Source organism: Arachis ipaensis, chromosome B1 (genome assembly GCF_059453495.1).
Source record: "Arachis ipaensis isolate K30076 ecotype BB chromosome B1, ASM5945349v1, whole genome shotgun sequence".
NCBI lineage: Eukaryota > Viridiplantae > Streptophyta > Magnoliopsida > Fabales > Fabaceae > Arachis > Arachis ipaensis.
In genome coordinates, this window is record NC_142436.1 from 142189620 (window position 1) to 142208628 (window position 19009).

General features: G+C 28.4%; 1 long non-coding RNA gene across 6 annotated transcripts; it reads right to left on the bottom strand.

The window, feature by feature from the left end:
* Positions 1-10617: 10617 nt before the first annotated feature.
* Positions 10618-15539, bottom strand: LOC107637338 (uncharacterized). 6 transcript variants are annotated; one of them, XR_015902545.1, is made up of 5 exons: positions 15280-15539; positions 15121-15203; positions 14543-14641; positions 11297-12700; positions 10618-10937 (listed from the first exon to the last, which is right to left on the bottom strand). It is a non-coding gene; the product is annotated as an uncharacterized LOC107637338 (long non-coding RNA). The 6 variants fall into 6 exon arrangements; XR_015902546.1 differs by having other exon boundaries at positions 11297-14288; XR_015902547.1 differs by having other exon boundaries at positions 13139-14641.
* Positions 15540-19009: the final 3470 nt, after the last annotated feature.

Here is a 19009-nt window from a genome sequence, read left to right on the forward strand (position 1 = left end):
GATAGGATCCCAATCAATCTTATACTTATTGTTAATTTTGAATATTCAACTATGACAAATCACAATTTAATCTATCTATTATTTCATATTTTTCACAATTTAGTGTTGGTATCTGTATTTGTATGTTTAAAAAGAATTAAAGAATAAATTATTATTTTTATCTATAAAATTTTAAATATTAATAAATTTATTTATAAAAAAAATTACAGTTGTATTTATAAAGAATAAATTTTGGACAATAAAATTAATTAAATATTGAAAAATTATTTAAAGAATTTTAAATTATTATTTTTTTAATTTTAATTTCAACATCTCTCTTTTAAATTTTTATTTTTTTTTATAAATTTTACATTTTTACTATCTTTTTTATCAATATCGTTATTACTGCTATCATTAACCGTTAGTTTCACCTTTCTTCTTTTGTACTGTCACAGCAACAATGCCAATAATGATCAAACATGACAACGGCAAAATAGTACCTATTTTACTTGACCTTCTTTTTCATCTTATTCTACAATTATTTTCTTTCTCCAAAACCTCAGTTGAGAATGTTAGAATTTTCTAGAACTAACTATATCAAAATTCAAATTCACCACTACCTGAAAAATTGTAATCGCCGCTGTTTCATCGTCGATCTTGGAGGTAGCAGTGACAACTATGAGTACAGATGTTGCAACTACGTCGGAGAGAAATTATAGAGCAACAGCAATAACAGAGACAAATAAGGTGGGATTCAAGAGTGCTTGGATGTGTCAGTAGCGAGAGAGAGACTCAGAATAAGGTGGTATCATAGACTCAGGAGTGTTCTCACTCGCATGGCATGGCGCAGTTTGGTGAGAGTGGTAGTGGTGTTGGTAATAGAAGTGATGAAATTTATGAAAAGAATAAAAGGAATATCAGAATTTAAAAAAAAGGTATTGAGATTATAGTTAAAAAAAAGATAATTTAAAATTTTTAGATAATTTTTCAGTGTTTTGATAATTTTATCGTAAAGAATCTATCTTTCATAAATATAATTGTAATTTTTCTTTTTTTAGATAAATTTATCAACATTTAAAACTTTCGTAAATAAAAATAATAATTTATTCAAAAATAAAAAATTAACAAAAAATTTAAATCATAGATGAATTTATAATTCTTTTAGTATACAAATTGATGAGTTGTTTTTATTTAAAATTAATAATTAAAAATTATTAGATGATAATTTAATCAAATATTAAATCGTCTAATAATTTTTAATCGTCAATTTTATATAAAATAATACACGTAAATTTTCACTATGTGAATTGTAATATCTTAACTCACAAATAACTAAATTTGTATGTTCTTGATATTAGTTAATTTTCTATTCTTTTCACTAAAGTTCAATTCAAAAAAGTATTTTGAAAAAGTGGTGCTAATCATATACATATACTTCTAACTTTTGAGAAGCTACGTGTTTTTGAAATATTTATAAAAATGCTTTTTGAAAATAAAAAATTTAATTTTAATAAATTTTATATTTATTCTTATTATTTATTATATTTATATCTATTAAAAATATTTTAAATACTAAAAATAATATTTCAAACAATTTTTGTAATTTATACTTATTAAAGAATATTTTAATTTTATTTATCAAATATAAATATTACAATTTTAAAAAATATATTTTTAAAAAATATTTTTAATAAATTATTTTAAAAAATCAAAATTTTATAATTTTATCATAGCAAACCAAACCTAAAAAGAGTAGGCTTTACTCTATAACATATATATATATATATATATATATATATATATAATTTTAAAATACTGTTAAATTTATTAATAAATAAATAAAATTAATTTTTTATCCACAAAGATAATTTTGATGTCACAAAAATACATGAATGTTAATTTTATTTATGTATAAATTTATTAATATTCTAAAATTCTATGGATAAAAATAATAATTTCTTGTGTTTTATAACTATAAAATTAATTTCTTTTGTTCATGGATATATTTGTTAATATTTTAAACTTTTATAAGTAAAAATAATAACTTATTAATTAATATATGGAGAATAAATTGGAGAGTCCCATTTATTTGGTCACATATAAAACAAATACTTATGTGTTAATAATTGGATCATTTAATTTGAAGTTTTTAAGTAAAAAATATAAAAATTTAAACCAGACTTTTTAATTTGTAATTCAAAAAATTAAAAATCATATTTGATGAAATTAAACTTTTTAATTTGTGTACTCTAACCTTTTAAAATTTAAATTGGATCCTTCAATTTGTAACTCAAAAAATTAAAAATCATGTTTTATAAAATTAGACCTTTTTGTGTATTCTAAAATTTTAAAATTCAACTTAGACGGTCTAATTTATTATTATAATTTAGAAAAAAATTATACTCCATATTAAAAAAAATACGCAAGCTAACCATTCCGTAAATAACACAATTTTCATCCATTCCTAAAAAAAATTAGTCCAAAAATGATATTTTTTTTTGTTGCATGATAGTTTCTAACTCGATAAGTTAAGAACTAATTTGTCATAGATTTAAACTCTATTTAAAAATTTATCGCTGACTAATAGATTATTGTATGCACGTAATTTATTCTATGTATTTTTTTTCTGTAATAAAATTTTGTCCGGTGAACTTTTTTTTGGTAATATTTTTTTTTTTTTGTAATATATTCTGTGTATATTTTACTCACCTCACCTCCTCGCTTTTTTTGTTTTTGTTCACTTCGCTTGTTTAAGAGGACCAGCCCTTCCTTGGACCGCATTCTCCGGTTTATATAACAACATTTTTTCTTGGTGAAGAGAATTTTTCTTTTGTCTTGCTTAGTTTCTCAGTTTTGGTCAAGGTTTTGTCTTGCTTAGTTCATTTATTGTCCGCTTCAATTTTATATCCAATGAGGATTTGTCCAAGATCTCAGTAATGTCCATCTAACAGGCCCATAAGAGAATGTCGTTGATCGGATTAACACAAGAAAAAAGAAATAGTTTGAATTATGTTGTAATATTATTAAATTTAAACGAGTACTACATGTTGTGAAACAGGGAAATCTCTCCTTTTAATGAACTATGAAGTGTAAAGAAGAATCAGGAATCAATTTTCCTGTACCTTTGGAGGAATGACTTGTAGATGGGATTTGCCTTCTTCTGATATAGCCAAGTTGTCAAATATTACATGCAAGTTCACTAATTTCTTATTAGCATCCCATAAAAGCATCATCAGTTCAACACAATAAGCTATATTGGAATTTGTCTATAGTGGGAAAAGTTAAATTTGGTCCTTAAAGGACCAATATTGAAAATACTAAATTAGGAGTTCAAATGAATTTGTGTAATTTTGCTTTAAATATTGGCTCATTAAGAATTACAAAGCCAACTGAATAATTAGGCATAATTCAATGTACTGTTGTTCAATTTTAAATTTTTTGAAGGCCGTCAATATATACCAACCTTTTTGACAAAAAAAAGATGTCTGACCCAAAAAAAAAGAAAAAAAAAAGGTGGTACTGGTGATGATAAATATAAAAAAAAAAATTGATGATGATAAACAAGAAGCTTCGATCGCTGTTAAACTATGTTCTAAAACTGAACTTAGTTCCTTATTTAAATTGTTACGTTTGTCATTTCTATCTAGTACTTGTGTTTGGTTTTATGGAACAAGAGGGAAGTGAGAAAGTTTGGAACTTTTTGGTAAGGGAAGTGATAAAATTGTGAAAGAATAAGAAAAGAAAAGAATGCGAAATTTTATTGATTATTGATTGATTGAATTGTACTGAAGTGTATTGTAAACTATGAGGGTAAAACTAAATATATATAGAGCATTGTCCTATGAAAGATAAAAGCAAATAAAGATAAGATAGAGATAAAGATAAAGATAACTATAAGATAAGATAAAGACTAAATTATAATTTAATTTGTGTATTTTGTTGGGCTGAATTTGTGGGCCACAAGACTTCTTTATTGTTGTCATGGGCTAATATAGAAGTGTAGTTTAATATGCCCCCGCAAGCTGGTGGATGGAAGATGTCAATAATCCACAGCTTGGATAAGTTCCAATGAAATTGTTGAGGAAGACGCCTCTGACGTAGTGACGCGGAGGAAGATGCGTGCGGCGGAGCTTGAGCTGCCGACGGCAAAAATATAAAAGGAGATGTTGTACTTGAGCAGCGAATCTTCAAAAATGCACGCAGCGGAGCTTGAGCTGCCGGCGGCAAAAATATAAAAGGAGATGCTGTACTTGAGCAGCGATCTTCAAAAAATGCGCGCAGCGGAGCTTGAGCTGCCGGCGGCATAAATATAAAAGGAGATGCTGTACTTGAGCAGCAATCTTCAAAAAATGCGTACGTATGACGCAATAACTTCAAATGGCGCATAGAGCGCGATAAAAAAAAGAGGGCGCGTGGAGCGCAATAAGAGTGCAGATGAAACTGCTAAAACATATGCAGATTAAACTGCTGAAACAAATGCAGATATGACTGCTGAAACAGAATGCAGACGAAATTGTTGGAAGAAAGGAGGCGCAGACGAAATTGCTGATAAAGAACCGGGGTAACCAAAGCTGGGGTAGGATTTTCACTTGGATGCCTTTAACAAAGATTGGTTGGATCTTGAACTGAATTGGAAGATTGATTATTCATTGTGAGAGGAGGTTGAAAAAGATGTAGGGTGATTTCTCACCGAAAGATGATAGCTTATGTATCCTCTTTAAGGAGGATACCAAGGCTCTGATACCATGATAAAATTGTGAAAGAATAAGAAAAGAAAAGAATGCGAAATTTTATTGATTATTGATTGATTGAATTGTACTGAAGTGTATTGTAAACTATGAGGGTAAAACTAAATATATATAGAGCATTGTCCTATGAAAGATAAAAGCAAATAAAGATAAGATAGAGATAAAGATAAAGATAACTATAAGATAAGATAAAGACTAAATTATAATTTAATTTGTGTATTTTGTTGGGCTGAATTTGTGGGCCACAAGACTTCTTTATTGTTGTCATGGGCTAATATAGAAGTGTAGTTTAATAGGAAGAGCTTGAAAACAAAGGGGTGATGAGGGTGTTTGTGAAGGATAATACTCATGATGATATTAAGATTTTTCTGGAGTTGATAAAATGTTAGAAGTTACTAAAATTGCAAGAGTTCAATTATAAAAATGCCATTGATGATGTTGATGACGATGGTACATTGGTACTGCTTCCATAGTTGTTTCTCCCTCTTTCATTTTTTTCTGTTTTTTTGTTATCGGTTAACGCAAAAATACTTATAAAAGACATAAAATAGAGATCATTCAGAAAAAAAAAAATTACAGAACAATCCCATAATTAATGAAACATTTTAAAATTATTCTGGTTTTTAAAGGATTAGAAAATATTTTCACTTAGAACTATTCAAGTTAATGACAGTTGATTCTACAACATCAAAAAATTTTTAATAAGCTTCTTTAACTTCTCAAACTTCTTTTTTTGTTATCTACAATATTTTTTAACCGACAGATCAAGAATTAATTCGTTATAAATTCAAACTTCATTTAAGAATTTATTATTAACTAATAAATTGCTATATATATAAGACAAAATTTAAATTTTTAATATTTTTTTAAGTGAACGAGTGAGTTTACACTCAACTAATCTAAATTATTTTTTTGTCAAGCTCCCTATAATCTTAAACCAAACAGGTCGAAGCATTTCTTGGGCTAGACAGAGATAACAAACAAAATTGGACCCAAACTATTCAAATATCCCTCTTCCTGGTGGACTTTAGTTGACGTGGTAAATTATAATGTTTCTTAGTATATTGTATTCAGGTTTGAAAAAGTTTAGGGACAGCAATTTTATTAAATTCTGGCCAACATGTAATCATCAAAGAAGAGTAAGCTATTGGATGAAATCTCACATTAATCTCATACCATTAAAAACTTCATTAATAGCTATTTGATGGCTATAAATCCCAAATATTGCTGGCCCCTAGCATTCCTCGGTGATAAAAGCGTCAAGTAATGGATGAGGACTCATAAATATTGTGTATGAGAGTGTATACTGCGTATGAGTTTATAATACTTGAGATTAAAAATTGTCGAATTTATTTAAAAAAAAATCTCTCCTCTTATTTTTTTTTTTTTTTACTAAAGATAGGAGACTCAAACCTGCAACCTCTTAATTGAGTATAGAGAGACTATGCCACTTGAGCTATTACTCATTGGCATCTCTCCTCTTATTGTTTCTCGTATAATCATTTAATATTATATGGATATTATTAACAGGGGCGGAACCACATAATAGTAAAGGGGAACAATGATTCTTTTTAATTTTAATTTTTTATATATAAATTATATGTAAATTTCAGTTTAATTCTTTTTAAAATTTTATTTTAATTTTATTTTATTATATAAATATTTTTAGCTCCCTCTAAAAAAAATAAACAAAATCTATCATATACCGAGTATGTGAATACTAGCTGCATTATTGAAATTAAAATAATGATTTACTTTCAATTTAATATATTTTTTAAGAATAAAATATACATTTTATTTTTAATGTTTGTAATTTTTTTTAAAAATATCTGGTTCATAATGTTTAATTTTATTTACTTTTGTCTTTAATATTTTCAATTTGTATCAAAACTACTCCTAATTATTTTTAATTTTGTTCCTACCATTTTGATATAATTAATGTGCGTCCAGAAATAATTTTAATACAAATGCAAAATATTAAAAATAAAATTAAATATTAAAAATATTTTTTAAAAAATCACAAATATTAATGACATAAAGTATATATATATTTTACCATTCTTTTATATTGTTATGGAAACATAGTAGATGTTTAATTTTTTAAAAATAAAAACTTTTAGGCATCTCGGAGAAAAATGTATTTCTAGAATCAATTTCGCTAAATAACTAACAAAGCTACAGTCAATTGCAGTCAACTAACAAATATTTTTGGGAGGAAACATCAATTTAAATTATCATGAGAAACATCAAACATCCAAAACCTAATGAAAAAAATTCAAAATCTAAAAAAAAATCTAAAACTAAATAATAACAAACATAAAAAATCATTGTAAAATTATTTTAAAAATTCTTAATAAGAAGAACATTCAAGACGTAACAAAAAGAAACATCCAAAACCTAGTAAAAACGAGATATCCAAAAAAATTTTTTAATTTTTTTAGAGATAATGTTAATTTATTATTATCACAAGAAATATCCAAATCCTAATGAAAAACCATCCAAAATCTTTAAAAAAAATCCAAAACTAAATAATAACAAACATCTAAAATCATTGTAACCATTTTAAAAATTTTAAAATAAAAAAAACATACGAAATATAACAAAAAGAAACATCCAATACTTAATAAAAACGATATATCCAAAATCATTTTAAAAATTTAAAAACCTAACAAAACAAAACATCCAAAAAAATTGGAAAAAGAGCATCTAAAAACTAAGCAAAAAAATCTAAAACTATTACAAAAATAATCCAAAACCCAAAAAAAAAAATATCAAAAACATAAAAAGAATCCGAAACTTAGAATAAAAAGCATCCAAAACTTATAAAAAGGATCGTCCAAAACCAAGAAGAGCAATTCAGCTAAAGCATGGCGTCCTTCTTCTTAGCTGGTCGTTCCATCGCGACCCTTGGTGGGCCGGCCAACAACAGCAAACGTGTGGCGGTCTCCTCGAAGACGCGATGTGCGACCTCCTCGGAGACGCGATGTGCGACCTCCTTGGCGTGATGTGCATCGCGACCCTCGGCGGGAAAATAGCAATAGACGTGTGACGGTCTCCTCGGTGTTGTGATGTACGACCTCTTTGGCAGATGTATGACCTTCTTCCGCTTTTGACTGAGTGCGGCATTGTGCCTTTGCGGTGGATGATCGATCTGCGATGGTCAGCGGCTTCGTGGTGGATTATCTGTGGCAGTCAATGGTATGGAAGACGGCTATGTTGGATCGCACAATGGTTAGTCTCGGTCACTGATCGGTGACGGCGTCGCAGTGGTGTGTCCGCGTCCTTCTTCCGCTTCCAAACAAGTGTGCGTTGAACTCGGGAGGCTGAGTTGTGGCGGCCGGTGGCGGAAGGTTGGTCGGTGCTACGTGCAGTGGCGCGGATGGTGCGTCGTCCTTAGCAGTTGCGGCTATAGAAAGAGTAAGAGTGATAAGGCTTTGTGCAGTAATTTTTTTAACCGTGAACGAGAGAAAAAGTGAAATTAGCTATAGGGGTGTTCATGGATCGGATCGTATCCGCAGATCCGCGGTAAATATCCGCATCCGATCCGAAAATTGCGGATACGATCCGATCCGCACTCTTTGCGGATCGGATCGCGGATATCTGCTCTACATCCGCGTATCCGATCCGCATATCCGCAGATCCGCACTATAATAATTAATAAATAAATAAATATATATGTTTGGTATTATATTTACTTGTTTGTATGTTTTAGTTAGTAATTATTATTCATATATTGTATTATTTTATTTTTGTTATTTAGAGAGAGTTTGATTAAAAATATTTTAGGAATAAATAAATTTAAAAGTATGAAAAAATATTTTTATCGAATCCTTTTACATAGAAATATGATTAAAAAGAGAAGGTTTAATTATGCGGATATATCCGATATCCGATCTGATCCGATCCGCAAATGTGCGGATCGGATCGGATCCGGCACTAAAAAGTGCGGATATCATATCCAATCCGATCCGATGAAAATTGTGCGGATCGGATCGAATTTCCGGCCATATCCGATCCAATCCGATCCGCGGACACCCCTAATTAGCTAGGATAATTTTATACATGTAATATTTATAATTATATATTTATTATATTTAATATTATTTGATTATTATAATAATAATTAAAAAGTTTAATTATTCTGTTTTTTATAATTTTATTAAATTTACAATTAGGTTTTTATTTTTTTTCTTTTCAATTGGATTTCTATATTGTTTTTAATTTTGTAATTAGGTTCTTTCATCTTAAAAACATTAAAATTAACGGAATATTACTTCTAAAAAATATATGATCAAATATCTAATTAGATTTTTAATTGTGGGTACTTTTAATTTATAGAAAAATATTCTGTTAACTCTAATATTTTTTACATTGACAATAACCTAATTACAAAACTAAAAGCAGTTTAAGGACTTAGTTAATAAAAAAAATAAAAACCTAATTACAAATTTAATAAAATTATAAGAATTAACAGAATAATTAAACCATTAAAAAATATCAAATAAAATAACTTTAAAATTATTTTGTATTGTATTTCAGACAAATTGTTTTTTATGTTTTATCTTGTGACGTTTTATGAAAAATCACATGCAATCATGCCTTTGCAACTCCTTTCCAAGTTTGATTTAATTTCTTTTTTCCTTTATTAGTTATTGCAGCATACAAATACTACTACTCTAGTCTTTACAATTATTTGGTCTCCAAGGTAACAAGTTGGAGAATGATTAACAGTCTCCTGTCTCCTAGCTATGCTCGTGTCCTTTATTTTTCGTGACATAAGCTTGAGACCATTTTGAATAACATTTGCTTATATGATATAATATATTATTGCTTCATAATATTATACGTGACCAAGTGGATAAAAAATAATAATAAAAAAACTAATACGAAAATTAATTAGTTAATATTTTAATCTAATTATTAATTATATTAATAACTTAAATTGTTTAAATTTAACTAGAATTAATATTTTAACTTTAATAGAATTAGTGTAATTAACTTATTATAATGGATCATATAACTTTTAAAAGTATTAATAAACAAATCTCTCTCTTCTAAATCTTTTTTTCATTGAACACATGAAAAAGAGTAGCCATGATGATAGATATTCAATTAATTACAATGGCTAATATAAAAAGATTGAATCCAAAATTAGGGTTGAAACATAAATCTCAGTAATAAAAAAGAAATAAAAAATAATTAATTTTTTCATGACTTACATTATAATATTTTGTGTAGACCTTGCTCTTTTAAGAATGAAATAGATTGTCTGTGAAAATAAATAAACAAAAAATGCAAAGAAATAAAAAACTGACGATGGAATACCTTTTAATTTTTATATTAAGAAAGTATCGAACATATAGAAACATTAGAAGGTTTAGCGTGTAAAAGTCAGATGTATATTAGGGTGAGCAATAATAGTCCATAACAATAATAAAAATGAAAAATTCAATCTAAGCAAAATGATAATCATTCACTACAAAAAATTATTGGAATAGCGACTGGTTTTGGTAATCGCTAAAACTTTGATCGCTAATTAAAAAATAGCGACCAACTTTAGTTGTTAACCATTAGCGACCGATTTTTGAATCTTCACCAAAGAGTATCGGTCCCTAAATGGTGACCAAATTTTCTGTCGCTAAATCGGTCGCTGAGTAAGTTGGTCGCTAAATGGCGACTAACTTTTCGGTCGCTAAAACGGTCGCCATGAAATCGGTCGCCAATGCCTCATTTGAAAATCTAAAATCGGTCGCTAATTCCTAAACTAAACATCTAAATCAGTCACTAAATCGGTCGTTGTTCCTAATTTTATAATTATAGATTTTTACTAATTTCACATTTACCACTATTAAAACTTAATTTTCATAAACAATTATATTTCCACAAAATATAAAAAGAATCGACCATAGATTAATTTTTCAAATAAATACTAAAGCATTCACAATGTCTACATAGAAATATAGAATTTAAAATATTAAATTTTTCAAAATACATCAGATTTATGATCCACAATCTAGACTAAAATATGGTAAAAATAATTCATGAACAACATAATCATGCTCTATTCAATATCTACTTAGACCAAGCAATTGTCTCTATCTCAACTTGTACACTCTGGTATAACTAACTCGAGCCTCTTTCAAGAGCACCACGACAAAAATTGGTATATTTTTTTACTTTCCTCCCTCATTCTGTCTAATGAATCAACAGCTGCAAGAATGAATGAAATATTCAGAATAAAGTTGATATAGTTCGGCTGTAAATTAACAACAAATTCAGCACACATGAAAAATTTTAGCTAGCATGAAAATCTCTCAGCAAAGGAAATAATTTCTTCTACCCCTTTTATAAATTCACTAGTTAAACCCAGGAGAAGAAGAATAAATACTTTTCAGTTCTATGGATACCAATCTACGCTCTCTGTATATCATCTTTCTATATCATCTTTCTAAAACTCACTTAACCAAGCATAAGACAATATTCAAATGCAAATGGATTCATAAGTATACAAAGAACTATTATTAATAAACAATAAGAAAAAAAATGCAATAGGGAAAATAAGATTTTACCTCTTGAGTCCAAGTTATAATGTGACCCTTCTTAGATAATTTTCTTGCAAATCTTTTATCTTACCATGGCCACTGCAATACTTTGCCAATTATTGCACTCTTTATCTTCTTCTTTATGTCATGTATCTTCTGTATGTGGTAGAGTTTTATGCAGAGCACCTCAGTCTCGGTTCATCTTTCAGTTTCAGCATCTTCACTTGACAAAAAAATATTCTAGATTGAGAATTCTGGTGTCATAGCTTGCCTCAGAGTTAATAGGTTTTTCTTTTTCTGCTGCTCTTCTTTTTTATTTGATTTTTCTTAACAGGACACTTTGCCAAGACTACTTTATTTTTTAAAATAATATATTTGTGGCTTTTCATATTTCATTCATGCTTCTTGTTTGCTTCCATTGGTGGTTGATGTTAATTCTCTCTTGTTTTTTATAATATTGATAAGCATATTGAATGCGAGAGTTTTACAATTTAGTGAATTCATACTTTCCATACTAATATATAGTGATTGGACTTAAATCAAAAGTGTGCTAAGAAACACTAATCCTATGACTAAATGTATTCAATTATATTTACCTTTGACCTTAATTTTTCTTTTTTAATTTCATACAATACATAAGTGGCCTATGAGGTTGCCAATGCTGCACCTCAATTGGGCTGAAGCCTGGGTGAAGCCCATTTCACTAGGAACTGCTCCAATAAAAAATAGGTAAAATAATAAAAGACAAAAGGAGAAAATAAAATTAAGTGCAAGCCACTCTCTTGATGAACATTTACCTATTAGGTTAAACAATATAACAATATATATTAACATAATAGTAAAACTAATATTCTAAAATATTATTAAAATAATGAAAAGTATATTAAATATTTGAAAACAATATAAAAATAAATTGAAAGTCAATAGACAGCCAATGGTTTAACCAATAAATAGATAATAAAAGGTTAAAAAATTTTCCCAAAAAGTGGTACAGCTTGGTAATATTTTTAAGTGACTAAGTTTCATAGAGATGCTAGACAAAAAAAATTAGGCTATTAATTCCAGTGAAATGACTAACAAACATTAGCATGTTACATACTTTCTGTGGAGAAAATTTGTTCATCTTGTCATGCATCAACAAGAAATTACACAAGGTGATATATTGACATAGAAAAATTTGTCATATACGACAGGGTGAGTTTTGGATAACGACCATAGCGTAGTTCATGTTCTCTAACTATAATTACATAAATGCAAACCTGAAAAATGAAGGCGGATCCTATGATGCGCATTCCCCATTTCAATATTACAAACTTAGCGACCCGAGCATGCTTAGTACCATCTTGTTTCGGAAAAATAAAATTTTCTAACAATTCTATCACCTAAAGTAGCTCCAACCAAGATGATGCTCAGTATTACAACAATAGGAACCTGTAAAACCATTATGAGAAATATGTTATGACAAAGAATGTAACATATCACAGATTGACTGTTATTACTGGAATCAAAATGCATTGTTTTATTGATTAGTTAGAATTATAGTAAGGATATTCAAGAGACTTCTCAACTCTCCCAACATTCCCAATTACTCAAATGACTAGATACTCTTCCCTCTACCCTATCTTATCTATTTATACTAATCAAGTAATGAGTAACACTTACTAATGAAAACTAATTCGTATGCTAATGGATCCCTAAAATAGACAAGTCATGCCAAGTCATATAGGATGAGGGAAGAATTCATAATAGTTGTGATAACCAGTAAAGATGGTCCAACATTCAGCAGGCATTATGCAGCATGGAGGATCGACCTTTATTAACCCACATTGCTGCTGATCCATAATGTGAATGCAGTGCCATTAGGCTTACCTTGTGATTCAACTGAGGAAAGAAGGCGGCAATAGTAGAATGAAAAAGTTGGTTGAAGAGTATAGCTAAGATCAAGGAGGAGGAAAGAGTTGGAGATCTGGGAAAAAGGAAGAGGAGGTCAAAGAAGGAAAGTGATGTTGTGGCTTCCATGTAGTATGTACAAGAAAAATACCATTGGTGACTCAATAATTTGACATAGTTTTACTAACTGTAGGAATCAAAATGGTGACATTTAAATAATAAGAGATTAGCAGCTAAACAAAATAGAGAGGAACCAAAATTATACCATAGTTGATACTTCTAGAAGGGCACTAGACCCCTGACGAAGCAAAGAAACATCTAAGATTCTGAAATTAAAGCTTTCCAAAAGGACAGAATTAAAAATCAGAAGAGTTCTGATAAAAAGTTGCACTAGAACCATAAAATTATAAGCATGCCTTCAAGGTTTCTCCTAGCAAAACCACAAACAAGAGAGAGCAGAGCAAAGAAGCAACAGGCCCAAGGAGCAAGAGAGTAGAATAATATTACAACTATTACAACTAGGATTTATCTCTAATTGTTCAATTTGTTCCCAAGGAGTTTAAATTCAAGTCACAATGCTTCAACTCATCTATTACAGGTAGCAATCTCTGTTATTAAAAAATGGGATGCAAGACACAAAATCACTAAATACCAAATACATAAATTACTAAATTAAAACAGAGCTGATGTGTGAGGAGAGAATAGAAAACAGAGAAAAACCTTTAAGATTCTGCTATGTGCAGAGAGATCTCAATCTTCTATTCTTGCCACTAACTAAACTAACTTCTAGATAAATATAGAGCTAACTAACAAAGAGATATATTACAAATGTAAGCTTCATAATAACTCGGTTTTGCAGAAGAAAAAAGAACTAGAAAAACTATCGTAAGCCATTTTTGCAGGCTCGTGTGTTCTTCTAGTGAGAAAATCTAATTAGCAGATTTCTGTGGTTGGAGAAGATTTTAAAATAGATATGGTGAAAAAGCCCTAATAGAATGGATCAGAATTTCGATTAGGGAATAGAGTCGACAAGCCAAATCTTCTTGCAGGTTTCTTCCATTGAAGCTTTTGTCTATCCAATAAGATAGTGTTCAGAAATATATCCATATGTTTAAATAACAGTTCCAGCCTTCATCAACAAAAAGATTAAAGTAAGAAATGATCATTGATATAATTTCATTTTATTTCATAGACATTGTATATTCATGCATTCTCATAAAATTATATATTTCTAAGGTAAAATGAATAGAGCCTCAAGGGAAGGTATAAAAGATTTTGTCACTGTTAATAATACATACTAAATCTTTTTTTTTTCCTTTTGAAATAGTAACATGACTTTGTGAAAGATAGAAATAATGAAACAAATTTTTCCAAGACACTAACCTCTCCAGCACCCAAAAGTAAGAAGGTATGGTCAGCTAAGGTTCCCTTAACTAATTTTGAGGAAGCAAGCAATCTTGCTAATACTACAAATGCTGTACCCTGAAAATAAATCAAAGAAGATTAGTCATTAGTAACCTCAACTTAGAATAAGCAATTGCATTAACATTTACTACTTGAATATCATCATTGAAAACAAGACGAGATAAACTGTATTTTGCAAGCAGATCGAATGCATTATGATTTGCAAAGTCTTCAAACTGAAGAAGAACGAGGAAAATTAGGAAAACATTTGAAAAGAATAAAGAGATTGGAGTGTTGAATCTGATATACTAACGGTCATTGAACTTTTCGACCGAAGATTCACGAATTGGAATGCAAACCATACAATGCTTGATTTAATTCTAAGATCTAAAACGTTTTTCAGAGCCCAATGTCTTAAATAATAGATTTAAACCCTAAATTACGAATTCAGTGAGAAAAAATTTATCCAATCGTAAAAACATAGGGTTGATGTTTAGACATTAGAGTAGCGAAATTGAAACCCCAAAACACTGATGACAAGAATAAAAATCAAATACCTTGTTAGAAGCACTTTTTGTCCATCTTTGCCTTTTCCTTCTCAGCTTGCTACTTCTGTTTCTCCGACCTCTCTCTCTCGTTTCTGCACACACAAAAAATCATTGGAATCGGACTTCGAAGAAGGAGAAGGAGAAAATGAAAGGGAAGGGGATAGATACCTTGACATAGACGTTCTCTTTGGCCTGATCCTCTTCGCTGAGAACCCTATCTTTGTCGCTGTAGAAGCGAGAGAAAGCACCGTGAGATGTTGAGTCCAGAAGACAACGACGACGGCGCTGAAGCTGAAGAAGACGACGATGACGGCTGCGAGTCTACAAGACAATGGCGACGGCATCGAGATTGGAAAAGACGACGACTGTTTGAGGGGGAGAAGTGTAGCTCAGTAACTGTTTGAGAAGGTGATAATGGTGATTGTGAGGGTGAGATAGGGTTAGTGAGGGTAGAGTAATTCAGTAAATATTTTAAATTAGCGACCGATTTAGCAACTGATTAGTTATAACGTTATTATACCGCGGTCACTAAATCGGTCACTATCTTAATTATTAGCAACCAATTTAGCGATCACCAACTTAGCGACCGAGTTAGCGACTAATCTTTTTCAGCTTATTTTTTATTAGTTGCAAAATCGGTTGCTAAATTAAAAAATAGCGACCGATTTTGTGACCAACAATCCTAATCGTTACTTCCTCATTTCAAACTTTCAGTTGCTAATTCGGTCGCTAAGTTAAAAAATAGCGACCGCTTTTAGCGACTAACTTTATGTTACTTCTATAAAAATCTTATCGGTCATTAAATTGGTCACTATTAGTGACCAATTTCTTTGGTCACTAAAATTGGTTATTGATTGTAATTTAGCGACTAATTTGGTGACTAACATTTTTCTGGTTCTTCAAATTCTATATCAATCGCTATTAACAACCAATTTTTCGGTCACTAAAATTGGTCGCTACTCTAAAACAATCTTCTTGTGATTATATTAAAAGAGAGAAAAAAACACTATGAATTTTCTTCTTTTTTTTTTTGGTTGAACTAAAAAAAAATTGGAGAAAAAGATCGTTTGTTAAATATTAATAAAAAATTAATAAATCATAAAAAATAAATCACATATTATTTTAGAGAAAATTTTAGTAAAATTCATTATATATATATATTTAAAAATAGTTAAAATTTATCTTATTTAATATTTATTAATTATTATAATAATTAATAAATATTAAATAAAATAAATTTTTTCTGTTTTATTTTTTTGTTTTTCTATATATATATATAGGTGGCTAAGTATGGCCAAAAGATTGATTAACCTTTCAATAGATGACACATGACAAAGAATTTACTCACCATACATTTAAAGAAAATGTTGAGTGTAGTAAGTGCCATAAATTACTGATGGCAAAAAGAAAAATGCAATGCGAAAAATTATTTTTGTCTCTTGAGCCTTATAATAATTAAACCAAAAAAACTCTTGCTACTTTTAATTTAAAAAAGAAATAATGATAATAAAAGAGAGAGATAGTTAAAAAAAAAAAACATATAAGATGATGAATTACTTTTTTTAAAATATATTATATTTGTGAAATATACTAATTTAATTACACATTTTCATTCATTTGAAAATAGTTTTATCTATCCATAATAAATTTAAATGTTACTAAGATTTATTTTTTATATTATTATATTATAATTATTTGAAAATAAAAAATTAGAATATATTAAAAAATTATACCTTCGTAGCTTTTTGTTATCAATTATTTTAATTTTTTTCTTTTTGTTTTGTTTTATAATTTCGTCCACTTTCAATTTTTTTTTCCATTGCTCTTGAAAAATTATTTTAAAAACAAAAACATTAATATCTTAAATGTATAATATATATTCGATTTGTTACTTTATCTAGTCAGTTTAATATTTTTTTTAAAGTATTACCTAAAACTAAAAAAGTAAATACTTACATGTAGTTATTTTCTTATAAAATTAATAGTTGAAAGCCATTACATAATAATTTATTCAAAATTTTAAATATATCAAATTTGGAAAAATTAATACTTACATGTAATTAATAGTTATTTTAGATGATTTGATATATTTAAAATTTTGAATAAATTATTATGTAATGACTTTCAACTATTAATTTTATAGGAAAATAACTACATGTAAGTATTTATTTTTTTAGTTTTAGGTAATACTTTAAAAAAAAATTAAACTGATTAGATAAAAGAAACAAATCGAATATATATTACATATTTAAGATATTAATGTTTTTGTTTTTAAAATAATTTTTCAAGAGCAATAACTACATTGGAAAAAAAATTGAAAATGGACGAAATTATAAAACAAAACAAAAAGAAAAAAATTAAAATAATTGATAACAAAAAGCTACGAAGGTATAATTTTTTAATATATTCTAATCTTTTTATTTTCAAATAATTATAATATAATAATATAAAAAAATCTTAGTGACATTTAAATTTATTATGGATAGATAAAACTATTTTTAAATGAATGAAAATGTGTAATTAAATTAGTATATTTTACAAATATAATATATTTAAAAAAAAGTAATTCATCATCTTATATGTTTTTTTTTTTTTGTGAACTATCTCTCTCTTTTATTATCATCATTTCTTTTTTAAATTAAAAGTAGCAAGAGTTTTTTTTTTTTTGGTTTAATTATTATAAGGCCCAAAAGACAAAAACAGTTTTTTGTATTGTATTTCCTTTTTTACCATCAATAATTTATGGCATTTATTACATTCAACATTCCCTTTAAATGTATGATGAGTAAACTCTTTGCTATATGTCATTTATTGAAAGGCTAGTCAACCTTTTGACCATGCTTAGCCACCTATTGTTAGGCCACCAGAGACTTCACCATATATATATATATATATATATATTGGTTGTGGCATTGTCCCTTTTATATGTTCTATACTTAAAAGTTTGTGGACTTTACACCACCACCGTACACGGGATAGCTAGGGCAGTGGCCAGTGAGGCATACAGCACGTTGAATAGTCTTGTTTTCTTCTTTTGTTTTATCTCTTCTTTTTTATATATTTAATAGTGAAAACTGGTAAGGACTAAACACTAAGGGCGTAGTAACAATAAATTCACAACTTAATTCACACAACTACTTCCTGTCACTTGCTTTATCATCTTTAACCCCACAGCAGGGTATCTATATGTGATTATATGTATACGTATACCATTATTGGATCTATGGTCGCTTTCTTTATTATTTAATTTTTACTAGCTAGGGGGATAATATACATGAGAGGATAATCACTCGGTTAGTTAGTGTTAATTAATTAGGTACAAGTAAGTCTAAATTCTTTGTTTAGAGTTTAGACTTATTTTGTGAGTTTTTTCATATAATGGTATTTTGTGTAAAAATAAGTATATAACTATAACGCCGTTCATTTATGATGTACCTAGATAATTATTACTAGAGGCATCGATTGATGGGAAAATGTATAACATATAGCTCAGAAAGATATCCATATCTTTGCACATAAGTGCAGTGTACATGAACGAGATCAAGTTGCAGTTCATGAGGTGAATGTGATAATATAAAAAAAAATGGCCAAAATTATTGTTTATCTATATACTATATATACAGATTTTTGTGTGACAGATATATGCTAGCTATTAAAGTATAATATTTTTAAACATTGTTTTCTAAGGAAATTGAACACATCCCCTAGATATTGATTGATAATTTTAAAGCTAGCTAGCAGTAGTCGTTAAAGCTAGCTAGCAGCAGGCAAGTCTTCATAATTTCTCACATGCAACTATCCAACTACCTTTCTGACTATTTTAAATAACTAATACGTATTTTGATAATGTACTGTCTGCTATCTAAAACTCATTATATTTTGCAAGTTCTTAGTATTT